At 32.0% G+C, this 14,946-nt stretch overlaps 1 pseudogene; it reads left to right on the top strand.

The window, feature by feature from the left end:
• The first annotated feature begins 2,767 nt into the window (after positions 1 to 2,767).
• LOC125575665 lies at positions 2,768 to 10,185 on the top strand (annotated as a pseudogene).
• The last annotated feature ends 4,761 nt before the right edge of the window (positions 10,186 to 14,946 follow it).

Below are 14,946 nucleotides of genomic sequence, written 5' to 3'. Positions count from 1 at the left end.
GTTGTCAAACCCTAGAACAAAGAATACCATGATTCACTACCTACATTCATCTATGTTGAAAACAATTCAGTTTTATAATATTTTAATTTATATCACTTAAAACTGTTTATAATTACATGATTTTAATTTTTTCGCTTATCAAAATATTTTTTAGAAAATTTATAAATTATTTTTAAGACCTGCTACACCAGTTGACTTACTTGGAAGTCGTCTAGAAGACTTCTAGCATCTCAGACGACTCAGACGACTTACTGGGGCTATATTCCTAAAAATGGCTTCTGTTTTTTTGTTTGGTCACAAGGGGCTGGCTGTAATTTCACAAAACTTTTATGTTAGTTTTGCATTTGATTCAACTTTGGGTATAGATTTGTATTTAAAATCAAGTTGTAAGTCATATTTGAAAAATCTCTGATTGCAAATATAATAAATATTAATAATATTGCAAATAAAATTAAAATTTGAAATTATATGTAATATTGTAATATTAAACTAGAGAAAAAGACAAAAATAGCACTAAATCAAGTTTATGTTCCCAAACTAGCACTCAAGGTCAAAAGTCACAAAAATAGCACTTAATGTTTTATCAAAAGTCACAAACTTAGGGTTTAGAGTTAAAGGGTGGGGTTTAGGATTTAGGGTTTAGGGTTTAGAGTTTAGGGTTTAGGGTTTAGATTTTAGGGTTTAGGGTTTAGGGTTTAGGGTTTAGGGTTTAGAGTTTAGGGTTTAGGGTTTATGGTTTAGAGTTTAGGGTTTAGAGTTTAGGGTTTAGAGTTTAGGGTTTAGGGTTTAGAGTTTAGGGTTTAGGGTTTAGAGTTGAGAAATGAGGTTTTGGGGATAAGATTTTAAATTTTGAAAAATAAAAAAATTAAAATTTTCAAAGGATAAACTTAGAAATGTGCTATTTTGGTCATTTTAGTTTTTGAGTGCTATTTTTGTGATATAAACTTAGAAAGATGCTATTTTGGAGATTTGCCCATTAAACTATACTATATAAATATGAAAAATAAAATAGACTCACGAAAAAAGAAAAATTATAACATAAAAAAAAAAGACAAAGAAAATGATACGGAAACGATACCAATTGATTTAAAGAAAGATGACGTCGGCAGAGTGAAAAATTGGAGTGATAGAGGTGTTGATTATATAGATGGAAGTGATTAAAACATGATGACCTTTGATTTGCGTCCATCTTTATTAAAAGAAGAGAAGCAGAGACCTGAAAGAAGAAGAAAAAAGATTTTTACCAGTTGACTGTATGGTTAATTCGCTGTATAACCAATTTCTGAGTAGAAACTAAGAATATGTCAATGATTTTGACATAATTAAGTTACTAATATTTAGTCTTCATTTCAACTGGTTATACCCCATCTTCTATAAGTAGCCGGTCAAAGAAGGGGAAAAGTGGATAATGTCATCGTTAAAAGATATGGACATTAGAGAAACACCATTATTATTATCATATCATATCATGTAATGCTAACAACGTTACACATTTAAAAATAATGGCTTAAAACAGATGGTGCCATCTTAGTTGAAGAAGACATGAATTTGCGCCATCTAAGACCACACTGATTGTGTCTCAAATAGTATAGTGGCGAAGAGTTCATCTTCTTCATCATTTTTTCCTTTTCCAGACATGGTGATCATACACATTCATCTCTTCTATTACCATATAGACTCGATGAGTTACAGCTCTTCTTTTATGACACGTCTATATATTTACTGTGTCGGCCGCCGTAGTCATTTCTTACAACCGGATTTGTTTAATAATCCATGATGCAATAATTCTAACATGTTTTGCAAGATTCAAAATGAGAACAAATTATAAAAACAGAGATATTGTTGTAAGAAAGAAGGATAAAAATGAAAAAGAAGAAAGTTAACAGAAAATAAAAAATGGTGGTGTCCGTTGTTTTGAAGAGTATTTTAGCAAATAAGATAAAAAATTATGTTGAATATCATAGTTTATTTTTTTCTTAGCTAGATAGTGAAGAACTTTTTTTGTAGGTTGTCATAAAGTGCAATTTTCCTTGATTGTAAAGGTAGTTTGACATATATTATAAAAAATACATTGAATATTGTGGTCAATGTTTTTGGGGTTAGACTGATTTATAATATATTTTTTGGTTCATTGCGTGCAATTTCCCATAGTTTTTGTCGGTGACAAACTTTTCGTGTCAGTTACTCAACTATAGTATACATTAAGATAGGTGATACAATTTTTTTAATTCAGTATTAGTAATTATTAACAGATATATAATATATAATTTATCATGTAAAATAAGTTCGTTACTAAAAATTAAGTTAACAAATAAAACAACACATATAGCATGTAACAATCGTTATTGTAGGTTGTTAATAATTGATGTATCATCTAAAATATGTATTAGTTGTTAACATAGGTATTAGCTGAAACATATAATAATTGATGTATCATGTAACAGATAGTTACTAAAATTTAAGTTATGGAGTAAAACAATACATGTAGCATGTAACAATCGTAGGTTGTTAATAATTGATATATCATTTAAAATATGCGTTAGCTGTTAATATAAGTATTAGCTGAAACTTCACATACAACACATAACACATCATGACCCACTTTAAAAAAGCTTCTCTCTTTATGGGTTTCTAAACTTTGGAAAAGATTTTTTCAATTGCTCTAACTCTAGATCCGACATGACTTTGACATACGCACCAAAATACATCCCATCTCCGATTTGCGCACACAGATCTAAAAGACCAAATCCAAGAAAATAATAGATCAAAGTTTTTAAAAGAACAATCATCCCGAAAAAATAATTAGTGGACTAATGTAATTTTTTATGCTAATGTTTATTCATTAAATTTGTCAGCGTTTCGTGTCAGTTACTCAATTATACATACGAATTTTTTATTATTATTTTTTTTGACTAACGTACGAATTTTTTTTTAATTTTATCTAGAAATATACTTGGTCCTCTCGCCACCACACAGATTGGTTATTTTTCCCTTTCATTTGCCATTCTCGCTTCTCCTGCATATGCTTCTTCATATTGTTTTTGAAAATTCAGATTCCATCAAGAAAACCAAGAAATCAGTTTTCCTTTTATCTACTTATTCCTTCAACTCCACTGTTTTGTTTTGTGATATACTATAATACTTCATTCCCGAAAAAGAAAAGCTTTTCAAAAATGAGATTTCCATCGTTTTTGAAAGAAATTAAGAAACAGAGAAAGATAGTAGAAAAGAGAAAGAAGAGGAAACCGGATGAGCTTTCAAATCCGATTGCCAAACCAGTGAGAAAGAAAATCCGATTGCAAAACCAGAGCCAAACTCAAGTCCCATCATCACCTCAGTCTTCTTTGTCTCCTTCATCACCTCCGTCTCCTGTGTCTCCATCATCACCTCCGTCTCTTTCGTCTCCTTCACCACCTCAGTCTTCGTTGTCTCCACTACCACCTCTGTCTGCTTTGTCTCCTTCATCCGCTCCATCTTCTTCCTCTCACGTCTGGTTACACGATGTCTTTCCGAGCTTCCGTGGGGAAGATGTCCGCAAAAACTTTCTTAGTCACATTAAAAAGGAGTTTAAAAGAAAGACAATCACATTTTTCAACGATAATGGGATCCAGAGAGGAGAGTCCATCGCTCCTGAACTCATACGGGGGATTAGAGGATCTAAGATCGCGGTCGTCTTGCTCTCTAAGAACTATGCTTCTTCTAAGTGGTGTCTTGAGGAGTTGGTGGAGATTATGAACTGCAGGGAGGAGCTGGGTCAAACTGTGATGGCCATTTTCTACAAAGTAGATCCATCTGATGTAAAGAAGCTGAACGGTGATTTTGGGAAGGTGTTCAGAAAAACTTGTGAGGGTAAATCTAAGGAGGACATTAGGAGGTGGAAACAAGCTTTGGAGAAGGTGGCCACAATAGCTGGTTACCATTCGTGCAACTGGTTTGTCCGCTTAACTTTTACTTGCCATCTTTCAAAATATTATATGTACGGAAAAAATACTCAAAATATCAGACAAAAATAAACAACTTTTCAGCTTACTATATACATGCCTGACCAGGCGGGGTGAACTTTTTATACTAATGTTTGTTCATTAAATGGTTTTAACATTTTGCAACATTACAATATTTATCGATTGTAAAATGACGAATACAAATGTTGGTCTCTTAAATGCATCGCTGTTGAAGAGTTAACGTATTTTAGCTCATTTTAAGAACTTCATATGCATAAACGAAAATTAAATTTTGCGGCTGACACAAATCACCAAAACTAGATAGGTAATATCGATTGTAAAATGACGAAATGGGATTAGGTTTTTTTGCTCTCGATTTGTTTAATATTGACTCTCCATAAGTGATTTCATTTTCTACCTCTATAAAATTGGGTTTTCATTCTCGTTTATGTTTCACTGATATGAGTTTGTTTTTTTAACTTGTTATGTGAATTACATAAGTGTCAGTTTAAAAATATGGACATCTGTAAAAATTAGTTACACTCCAGAAAAATATCAAAGAATCAAATTTTTGAAGAAAATCACTGGCAAACTGTATTCACAGGCTAGTGTTCAAATATAATATATCAAGTTGTTATAGAATATAAGTGCAGACCCAAAATATAAATGTCAAAACTAAGTTATTTAATTTGAATAAAATAATATATAGTGTTTCCAATATTAAAAATCACTTTGATTTGAAGAAGTGTATTTATTAGATTGTCATGATCAAATAACATATAAGAAACCACTTATTTAAAAAATAATTTGTATACATAAAAGTATATACATTAGAGTAAGCATATAAATCAAAATCAATACCTTTTATTTATTTACAATCATGTTTTTGGTAAATAAATCAAAACAATCATTTTATTTACTTTATATAGTATATAATTAAACTTTAGTGATATTGACATAAATATATATAGTACTAGGGTCGGTCCGCCCTACGGGCGGGATATTAGTTAATTTGATATTCACTAAATGCTCGAGTTGAAATTTGTTTTAAGATTCAAGAATTTGGTTATTTGTTATGTCTTACTTATTAGTATGCGGTGGTATAGTTGTTTTTCGATTATTCTTGCTTTGGTATTGTATCAAATTAAGTAATTGTCCAACTCATAATTACAGATGTACAAATGTGGATTTGTGATAAAGTTTGATGACAATACTGTTTTTTTTTAATTCTTATTCATAGTGGAGTGTGCATGTCTCAGAAAGAGGCATATAACAACTTTTATGTTTTTGTGTATGGATTTTAAATATATATTGTTTTGTATAATGCATACTTGCTATACAACATTTGCTTGTAGACTAAAAAAATTGTTTTCTATATTTTTAAAAGAGAAAATATTTAGTCTAGAATATAACATGGACATATGTATTGACTATATATAGAAGTTGAGTGTTATTTTAAAATGACATATATATAGAGATTTTTCAACCATTACTTCACTGGCACAAAACATTTATAACTGTAAATACCTTCTTTTAAAAGCAAAACTAATAAAAGCGTGCACAACAAATATATTTTGATATATATTATATGCATCAAATTATAAAGGTTGGAAACATTGCAAAACTGTTTGGAGCAAAGTTTTTAACTTCACGATCTTCATCTTGACGTCAGTTCAGTGTCGGCCCTGGCCACAAGCAGAAGAAGCATGGGCTTCCAGCTGACACGATAATAAGTATTTTCCCGGTCACATATTTATAAAAAGTGACTTTAGCCTAGTGGTTCTAAGAGAAATTACCAGTTCTGAGGTGCTGCGTTCAATTACCCTTAACTGCATTCATTTATTTTGGCTCTAAAAATAAAATGGGACACGTGTCACTCCCAGAACGCACGAATTGATGACGTGGCTTCACGGGAGAGAGGCGAACATTTCTTTATATATATAGATATTTTGATATAAATATTTATTATTAACACTTCCTACTTATATGATTTTATTAACATTTGTATATTTGTTGTAACAAAAATTTAAATTGTTAAATCACAAATATTTAATGTGAGATTTTTCAATACAAATTGCAAAATTAAAATATTAAGATATCAATAATTTTTCAATGCAAATTTTGAAATTAACATATTTATATATATTTTTATATAAAATGATTCATAATCGTTAATTGTCATATATATGTTAATTATATTAGGTAATTTTGTAGCTTTTATTTAAGGAAAAAAATTGAAAATATTCTTTTGTACATTATTAATTAATTTAATAAAAAATATAATATATATTTATATGGACTAACTTATTTTTCTAAAGAATTCTAAGAATCATCATAGGATGATCGACACGTGGCTACAAAAACATGTTCTAATGCTCCATGATTAATATATTGGGGAAGTTGTGGTGTTTTGAAAATTTTAGGATTTCGGTAATAATATTCGGAAAAATGTGAATTCTTTTTTTTTCTAATCACAAAAGGTGAAAGTTTGTTAATTTAATTATTTTTATAAAAAAAAATTAAAAAAAAAATCTTAAATTTTATCATGTCTGTATCAATTTTGTTTACAATAACTATTTTATTATGTATTCATCTTTCCTCTCTTTAGGGTTGATGAAGCTGCCATGATCGAGGATATATCCACCGATGTTTTTAACAAGCTGAATAATTCTGCGCAATCGAGTGATTTCGACAATCTCGTTGGGATGAGTACTCATATGATAAAACTGAAACTGTTGCTACGCCTAGGCTCCAATGAAGTGAGGATGATAGGGTTTTGGGGTCCTTCTGGAATTGGTAAGAGTACCATCGCAAGAGTTCTATTTAGCCAATACTCTCGTGAGTTCCAGTTTAGTGTCTTTATGGAGAATATTAAAAGACGTTTTGGCAGACCTTACTATGATGAGTACAGTGCGAAACTGCAATTACAAAAAGAGTTCATGTACCAAATAATCAACCAAGAAGATATGAAGATTCAGCATTTAGGAGTTGTGGAAGACAGGTTAAAAGACAAGAGAGTGATTGCCATTCTTGATGACGTGGATCATTCAATGCAAATAGATGCCATAGCGAAAGAAGCTCGGTGGTTTGGTCCTGGAAGTCGGATAATTATCACAACACAAGATAAAAGGCTTTTAAATGCACGTAGGATTGACGATATTTACGAGGTGGAGTTTCCACCTGACGACGAGGCTCTTGAAATTTTCTGCATGTATGCTTTTGGCCAAAAGTCTCCACATGATGGATTTAAGGAACTTGCTTGGGAAGTTACAAAACTTGCCGGTAATCTCCCTTTGGGACTAAAGGTTATAGGATCTTATTTCGAAGGAAGGCCCAAGCAGGAGTGGGAAGAGGATTTACCAAGGTTAAGAAGTATACTTGATGGAGAAATAGAAAGTATTTTAAAGTTCAGTTACGATGCCTTATGCGTTGATGATCAAGATTTATTTCTTCATTTAGCTTGCTTTTTCAACGATGAAACGCTTGAAATTGTGGAAGGGTGTCTTGAAAAGAATTTTGTTGGTGTGAAAGGTCGTCTCCGTGGTTTAGCTGAGAAATCTTTCATATCCTTCGAGTGGGGATATACAGAAATCCATGATTTGTTAGCACGTTTTGGTAGAGAGATTGTTCGTAAACAATCCATTCGTGAACCTGGGCAGCGCCAGTTTTTGGTTGATGCTGGAGATATATGTCAAGTACTACGTAACGATACACTAGTAAGTTTTTCACATTAGCCGTTCACTGCATTTCTTCCTCCAAAATTTGATAAAATTCATCTTTGCTTATGTATCTTTTTTTTTTTTTTTTTGAACACACAAACTTTGCTTATGTATCTTTGGGTTCTTTTGCAGGGTAGTCGAAATGTTATAGGCATAGATTTGGACTTTTCAAAGTTGGATATGGAGTTGAAGATAAGTGACGGAGTTTTTGAAAGAATGTCCAATGTCCAATTCTTAAGAGTCAGAGACACGAAGCCATATCCTCACAGCATAGACCCCATGACATGTCTGCCCCGAAATCTAAGAATTTTGCATTGGGATTATTTTCCGCTGACATGTCTGCCTTCTAATTTTAATCCTGAGTTCCTGGTGAAAATAATATTAACTGAAAGCAACTACCTTGAGAAATTATGGGAAGGAAATAAAGTAAGTAAAAATTATACTCCCTTTGTTATTCCGTTTATTCCTGAAAGTAAGATTTTCTAAAGTATACACGTTTATTAAGAATTTAATAAATGTTTATAATTTAATTTATTTTTTATTTTATTATGCACTTTCCAATAACTTTCCACCAATGAAATTTAATCAATTTAAATATTCTCAATTAATGTTTCTCAAAAGTATAAAAAAGTACCTTAACAATATAGAAAATCTATCTTTCTGGAACAAGAAAAAAAATCTAAAACATCTTACTTTCGGAAACGGAGGTAGTATTTGTAATATTACTTATTTTATTGGAATCTATTATTTGTCTTAATGGACCGTCTTCTTTTATTGATGTTTTTCTTCCCTTTTTTTTTTTTTTTTTTTTTTTCTGTACAGACGATTAGAAATCTGAAATTGATGAATTTGACGGACTCCGAAAATCTAAAGGAGCTTCCTGATCTCTCAACTGCCACTAATCTGCAAACATTGAATCTTTTTGGTTGCTCAAGTCTAACGGAAATCCCCTTTTCTATTGGAAATGCTATCAATCTCCGGCATTTGGATCTTACAAATTGCTCAGGTCTAGTGGAGTTCCCCTCTTCTATGGAAAATGTCACTACTCTCGAGGAATTGCTTCTCACGGGATGCTCACATCTAGCTAATCTCCCACCTTGTATTGGTAATCTCAAGACGTTGTATCTCGAGAATTGCTCAAGTTTGGTGGAGCTTCCATCTTCTGTTAGAAATTCCTTGAATCTCAAGACTTTTTTGTCTAGTGGTTGCTCAAATCTTGTGGAGCTCCCTTTGTATATTCCCGTCAAGAAATTTGAATTGCGAGGATGCTCAAGTCTACGGGAGCTCCCTTCTTCTATTGGGAATATGACTAATCTTGAGGAGTTGTATCTTGGTGGATGCTCAAGTCTTGTTGAGCTCCCTTCTTCCATTGGGAATATGACTAATCTCAGGAAGTTGTCTCTTAATGGATGCATAAGTCTTGTGAAGCTCCCCTCTTCCATTGGGAATATGACTAATCTTGAGGAGTTGTATCTTGGTGGATGCTCAAGTCTTGTGAAGCTCCCCTCTTCCGTCGGGGATATGAGTAATCTCAGGAAGTTGTATCTCGAAAGTTGCTCAAACCTAACGGCCCTTCCGATCAATATCAACATGAAATCTCTTGATGAACTTGTTCTCACTGACTGCTCTTCATTGAAAATCTTTCCCGAGATTTCCACAAACATCAGCGTTCTAAAGCTCGCTGGAACTGCAATAGAAGAATTGCCTCCATCAATCATGTCATGGCCTCATCTTCGTGAGCTTACAATCAAGGGATGCACGAAGCTGGTGTCTCTTCCGCAGCTTCCGGACTCCTTAGAATTCCTAGACGCAGACAATTGTGGGTCCCTCGAAAGACTCGATTGCTCAGATTTGTTAACTGCTTTAAACTGAATCAAGAAGCAAGAGACCTTATCATCAACACATGGACGAGAGACTTTGCAACTTTGCCTGGAGAAACAGTGCCTACATATTTCACGTACCAAGCCACCGAGAGTTCCCTGTCAATGAATTGGAATGGATTAGATGCACACTACTTTCCTACATCCTTGAGATTTAAAGTTTGCCTCTTGCTGGTCTATAAGGGTGATGCTGGTTATGGGCGCTGCCCTGAAATTTCTTATTGCATCAATGACAAACTCAATGGTGTTAAACCAGCTGGTTATTCTTCTTATAGATTGGGCGATTTCTATCCAACTTTAGGGGAGCATCTGTTCATATTCGAAATTGAAGGAACTGTGAGTGCCCCCGAGTTAGTCTTTGAGTTCGGAAACAACAACAACAAAAACTGGGATATTAAAGAATGCGGGATACATCCTCAAGAAACCTTGGCTCCCTCATGTTAATGGAAGCTGTGGAAAACAAATCACATTTTCACTAAATAACTTCTCTTTAGAAAACCTTGCTTTCAAGTTGATGTGCATCTTTTGCTCTATTTTCTCTATTTGTATGCATATGTTGGGTTTGAGTACAAATGTGTCTGCGTATATATGTGTGCATATGTTGGGTTTGAGTAGAAATGGCAGTACTAAGAGCTTCCGTGAGCAGTTTTACTTCAGCTTCAGAGAGATTAGAACCAGTCCGGTGTTCAGTTCCTCTTGAGTTAATGTCGTTATCCATATTACGCAAACATGGTTTTAAGACCTTTAGTTTCCTCTTCTGATAGACTCTCTGCAATAATCTGCTATACAAAATCAGAAACACAAGCAATGATCACAGGGGCAAAACAGAAGAGAATGCTTACTTCCACAAGAGAAGTTTGTATTTTTTCTTACCTTTGGAGCTAGCTTCTTAGGCTTGCTCATTGCTCGGAATTGCCTCATCAGAGATAACGCAGCATTATCAATAGGATTGTCTGAAGCTTCACCCCCTCTGATCCAAGGATGTTCTATGAAGACATTAGAAAGCATGCTGATTACACAACCACGCTTAATGTTTTGTTTTAAAAAGAGACCAAGTGGACTTTACTACAACTACATTATTACAGATTCACAAACAATATAAATTACATAGTTAAATGGATAAAACAATCAAATAATAAGTTAGCTTGATATTACCTGACCAAAAAGGAGGTACACCACAAAGCAAGATGTATAGAATAATCCCTGCACTCCAGATACTGACCTCCTTCTTGTAGCTTCGTCTTAATACTTCAGGAGGAACATAGAAAGCACTTCCAACTATATTCCTGTAAGCATACAACACACAAGATTATCAATTAAAATGGCATAACTTGACAATGTAACTGTGTATCAAGCAGACAACTACCCATACTAAAACTTGCAAAGCCTCTGTTTTGAAGCATACCACTATGTACAAAATGAGATCACATTCATATGTTATAGACTATATCTATAAACTTATAGCCACGACATAACTCCAAGCATTCATTAGAATCTTAACAAAACCAGAAGAAAAATATTTGACTACACATCCCACCTTCTTCTATGAACACAGACAATCCAAAGTCAGTAGCTTTGAGCATTGCATCCCCATCTTTACTAGTAGCGAGCAAGAATTCTCAGGCTTGAGTTCACGTTGCATCCCTCCCATGGAAATGGCGAATCTGCACACCGCTCATTTCCACCACAAGATGCACATCGACTGTCTATCCTAGTAAGCGCCTCTGACCTCGATTTCTTGTTAGCTTCTTCTTGTGTATTGATTTGCATGCGTATGTTTTCCACGTTAAATTCTCGTTGCAAGTGTAAGTTATACCGAACTAGCCTCGACCTAGTTCGTGATCTTAATACGTTGAGTTTCTTGATTTCTTTGGAGGGTTTGCCAAGAAATGTCTCTGTTTCTCGAACAGCGATGGATTTCAATTTCCTGATTAACGGGTTTGGATTCTTATTGTTGTGGTGGGTGGTGATGATGATGATATTTGCCAGGATCAAGGTTGAATATTTTAGTTAGACAATATGAAGACATGCTTAGATCTCATTAAAAAGCATAGAATCGGAATATTCGTCAATACCGTTCGTCTGAAAAGATTAGTTGGGATTCGGTTCAGATACTCTCGATCAATTCAATCACTATCATCCTCATCAGCATTGTAGCTAAATGAATTGTCTATTAGAGGAACCGTGTAAAAATCACAACGGGATCCAATCTAACGTTTATCGGACTGTGACCCGTAGACCAGGCCTATTCCAGTAGTAAATGTGAGCCTCTGAATGAAATGCAAAAGTTTCAGTAGAACTATTGTCGCGTCAATACATCTAAATGCATAAAAACAATTCACCAGACTTGACTTTTCTTAGTAGAAATTTGTAATATATACTTTTGACCAGATTATTTTCATACAAAGAGCAAAGTGATCAAACTACAATGACCATGAATTTTTATATACAATTTGTACACGTGCAATATGCAAAAACTGGTGGAGAATTAAAAGCGTACGAAAAGTTCTTAGGATGAGGCTCTATTTAAGAATCGGTTCTTAACTCTTTTTTAGTTAAAAGTTAAGAGATGATTTCTTATATTCTTCTAAGAGCATGATTAATGGAGAGTTCTTAAAGTGGAGTTCTTAGTTTTTTTAGTTAAAAGTTAAGAGACGGTTTCTAATATCCCGCTAAGAACTCCATCCTGAGAAGTCTCGTTAATCCTGCTCTACCTTCCCATGCAAATGCAATAGCTGACAATCCTTTCGAAAAGTCAATGGTTTTAGTCAAAAGCAGAAACCAAAAGAAATATATAGTTTTTAGGTTTTTCACCTACTCTTGGAAACCATAGTACTCATTTGGTTACTATTCATTCGAGCACGTGAATCACTTATGTATCATCAAGTATAATATTCATCGTATCCCTTATATATTAGAAGAAAAGCATTACAACATTTAAAATTAGAAGTAGCAATGTCTCATCACAACAATGAGTCTTAGAATTATTAGAAAAATAGATTGGTCCATCTAAATATATAATAAGCTTTTTATTAAACTAACCATAAATTCATCATTAACGGAATTGTCTAATATGGCAAAAGTATATATGAAAATTAATGATTTTGAATAAGAAATATTTGATATGTTTTTTAATTTGATCAAATTAGTGTAACCTCTATCATATTGGTTTAATTTTAAATTAATAAAAGAAATTAAACAACCAAACTAAACATATAATAAAATTTTAGATTTTTCTGCATATGGTATATTTTGACTTCTAAAAACAACTATAGATTATTAAAACTGTTAAAAATCTCACATTCAATTTTTTGTGATTCATGATTTAAATTTTTTGTTATGATTAGATACAAATGATTACAAAATAATATAAGTAGGAAATATCATTTAATAAATATTAAGATTAAAAGATGTATATATTAATATCGTTTAAATTAAACTATAAACCATTTAAATACATAAATATTTTAATTTTGAAATCTGCTTATTTTTTATAAAAGCTTTGAACAAATATTGACAATTTAATATTAAACTTTAAACTTTACATTGAATTTTCTAAAAAAATTAAAAATTAAAAATTATTAATCCCACAATGAAATTTTTGTTCAGTAATTTAAAGTTTTTGTTATAAAAATATAGAAATGATAAAAAACCATATGATTAGAAATCATCACTTAATATATATCAATATTAAAAATACACTATATATACACTTTAATATCATTTAAATTTAAATATATACAATATAAAATAGAAAAAATGATTGTTTAGATTAATGAAATTTATTTATATATTTGCACCAATTTAATTATATACGTAATAGTTGCAGTTTTTAATTATTTAATATATATTTATTATTTCATAATATATAAAAATTATAATACATAAAAATTATATATATATCAAATGTTCATTCCGTGCAATGCGCGGATCTTAACCTAGTAAAAAATGTAGTTAATGATATTTGGCGAAACCCTCTATCGAAACTTGATTCAATTGGTATACAAAATATTATTATCAACAGAATTTTGCGTACGAACTACTATTCAGACGATGTCAACTCGAAAAAAAAAACATTTTGTCAATCATTCAATCTACGCGGACTTTATAATGTCCTGACTAAAACAGTAAACAACACATGTTAACCTAAGCAAAAAATAATTGAACTCAGCTCAGGAACAGTTTTTTTTTTTTTTTTTTTGATAACTCTGGCATCTGGACAGTAACATTCTCAACTATCCCCGAAAGGGATCCAGCGCCACAAGGGATCCAGCGCCCCAACGGAAGGGATGTTAAATCCGTTGTGACCAAGGCTCGAACCCGGGTGGCGGGCAGTACAAATGTACCTCCTTTACCACCAAGCTACGAGCGCTTGGTTCTCAGGAACAGTTTTACAGTGTATATATAAACTTTTTCACCAAAAGACCATCTCTTTCTTTTTTTTATCAAATGAAAAACGTTTTTTCTGTATATATACATTTCCAGCACAAAGGTACATCAGAGTTTTAATTAAGGAGAAGTAAATAATATATATATATATTTTTTGTAAAAGGCTTAATAAAATAAATTTATACTTTCTTAATTAGAAAGAATGCTAATTAACAATAAAAATCGATAGTTTAGATTTACGCATATAATCAAATTTAGTAAAGACACAGGTACATCAGAACAAAAAAATTATTCAACAGCTAAAATCATATTTGATTAAAATAAAAACAACTAAACATATTACTCTAACTAGTCTTTGGAAGTGCACGGCCGACACAATAGACAAAACATTTCAACAAGTAACGTTTGGTCCACTCCCGTCAACTTCACCAATTTGCTAATAATTTGATAATTATAGTTTTTGTCCACAGTCAACTATGCATATCAGAACTAGTGGGCATTAATATTAAATTATGTCAGTTATCATAAGAATTGGTTTAGAATTCATTTAAAATATCGTAGATTCTTTTCAGTATTGTAAATATAGGAACTATTTCTTTTCTTCTTCTTAAAAAAATATAGGCACTATTTCAATAAACGTTAATACATTTTTCGAAAAGTTAAGCATACAAAAATATAGACAAACTTTGTTATTCTTGCATGATTCATGTGCACAATCATTGCTGAGCACATCTGTGCTATTAAAAGGGAAAAAAATTTACTTAAATAAAATTATTGGACCATTTCATTAGATTTAACTATTTTTTTGATTTTATTTTATATTTCTCTAACTATATAAATATTTTACATAATTTAAATAAACTTTTTTATTATTCTTCCATAATCTATTATATAATTAATCTAACAATAAATCTTCGTGAATATATGACAGATTATTTAAACATGTTTACACATGACGTGATTATTACCACGTATAGTTTCATTAATAGTATAACATTTTCAATGGTTTAGTTATGT

Source organism: Brassica napus, unplaced genomic scaffold (genome assembly GCF_020379485.1).
Source record: "Brassica napus cultivar Da-Ae unplaced genomic scaffold, Da-Ae ScsIHWf_1234;HRSCAF=1762, whole genome shotgun sequence".
Lineage (NCBI taxonomy): Eukaryota > Viridiplantae > Streptophyta > Magnoliopsida > Brassicales > Brassicaceae > Brassica > Brassica napus.
Note: the sequence above shows the minus strand (reverse complement) of the source record. Positions and strands in the feature narration are given on the sequence as shown.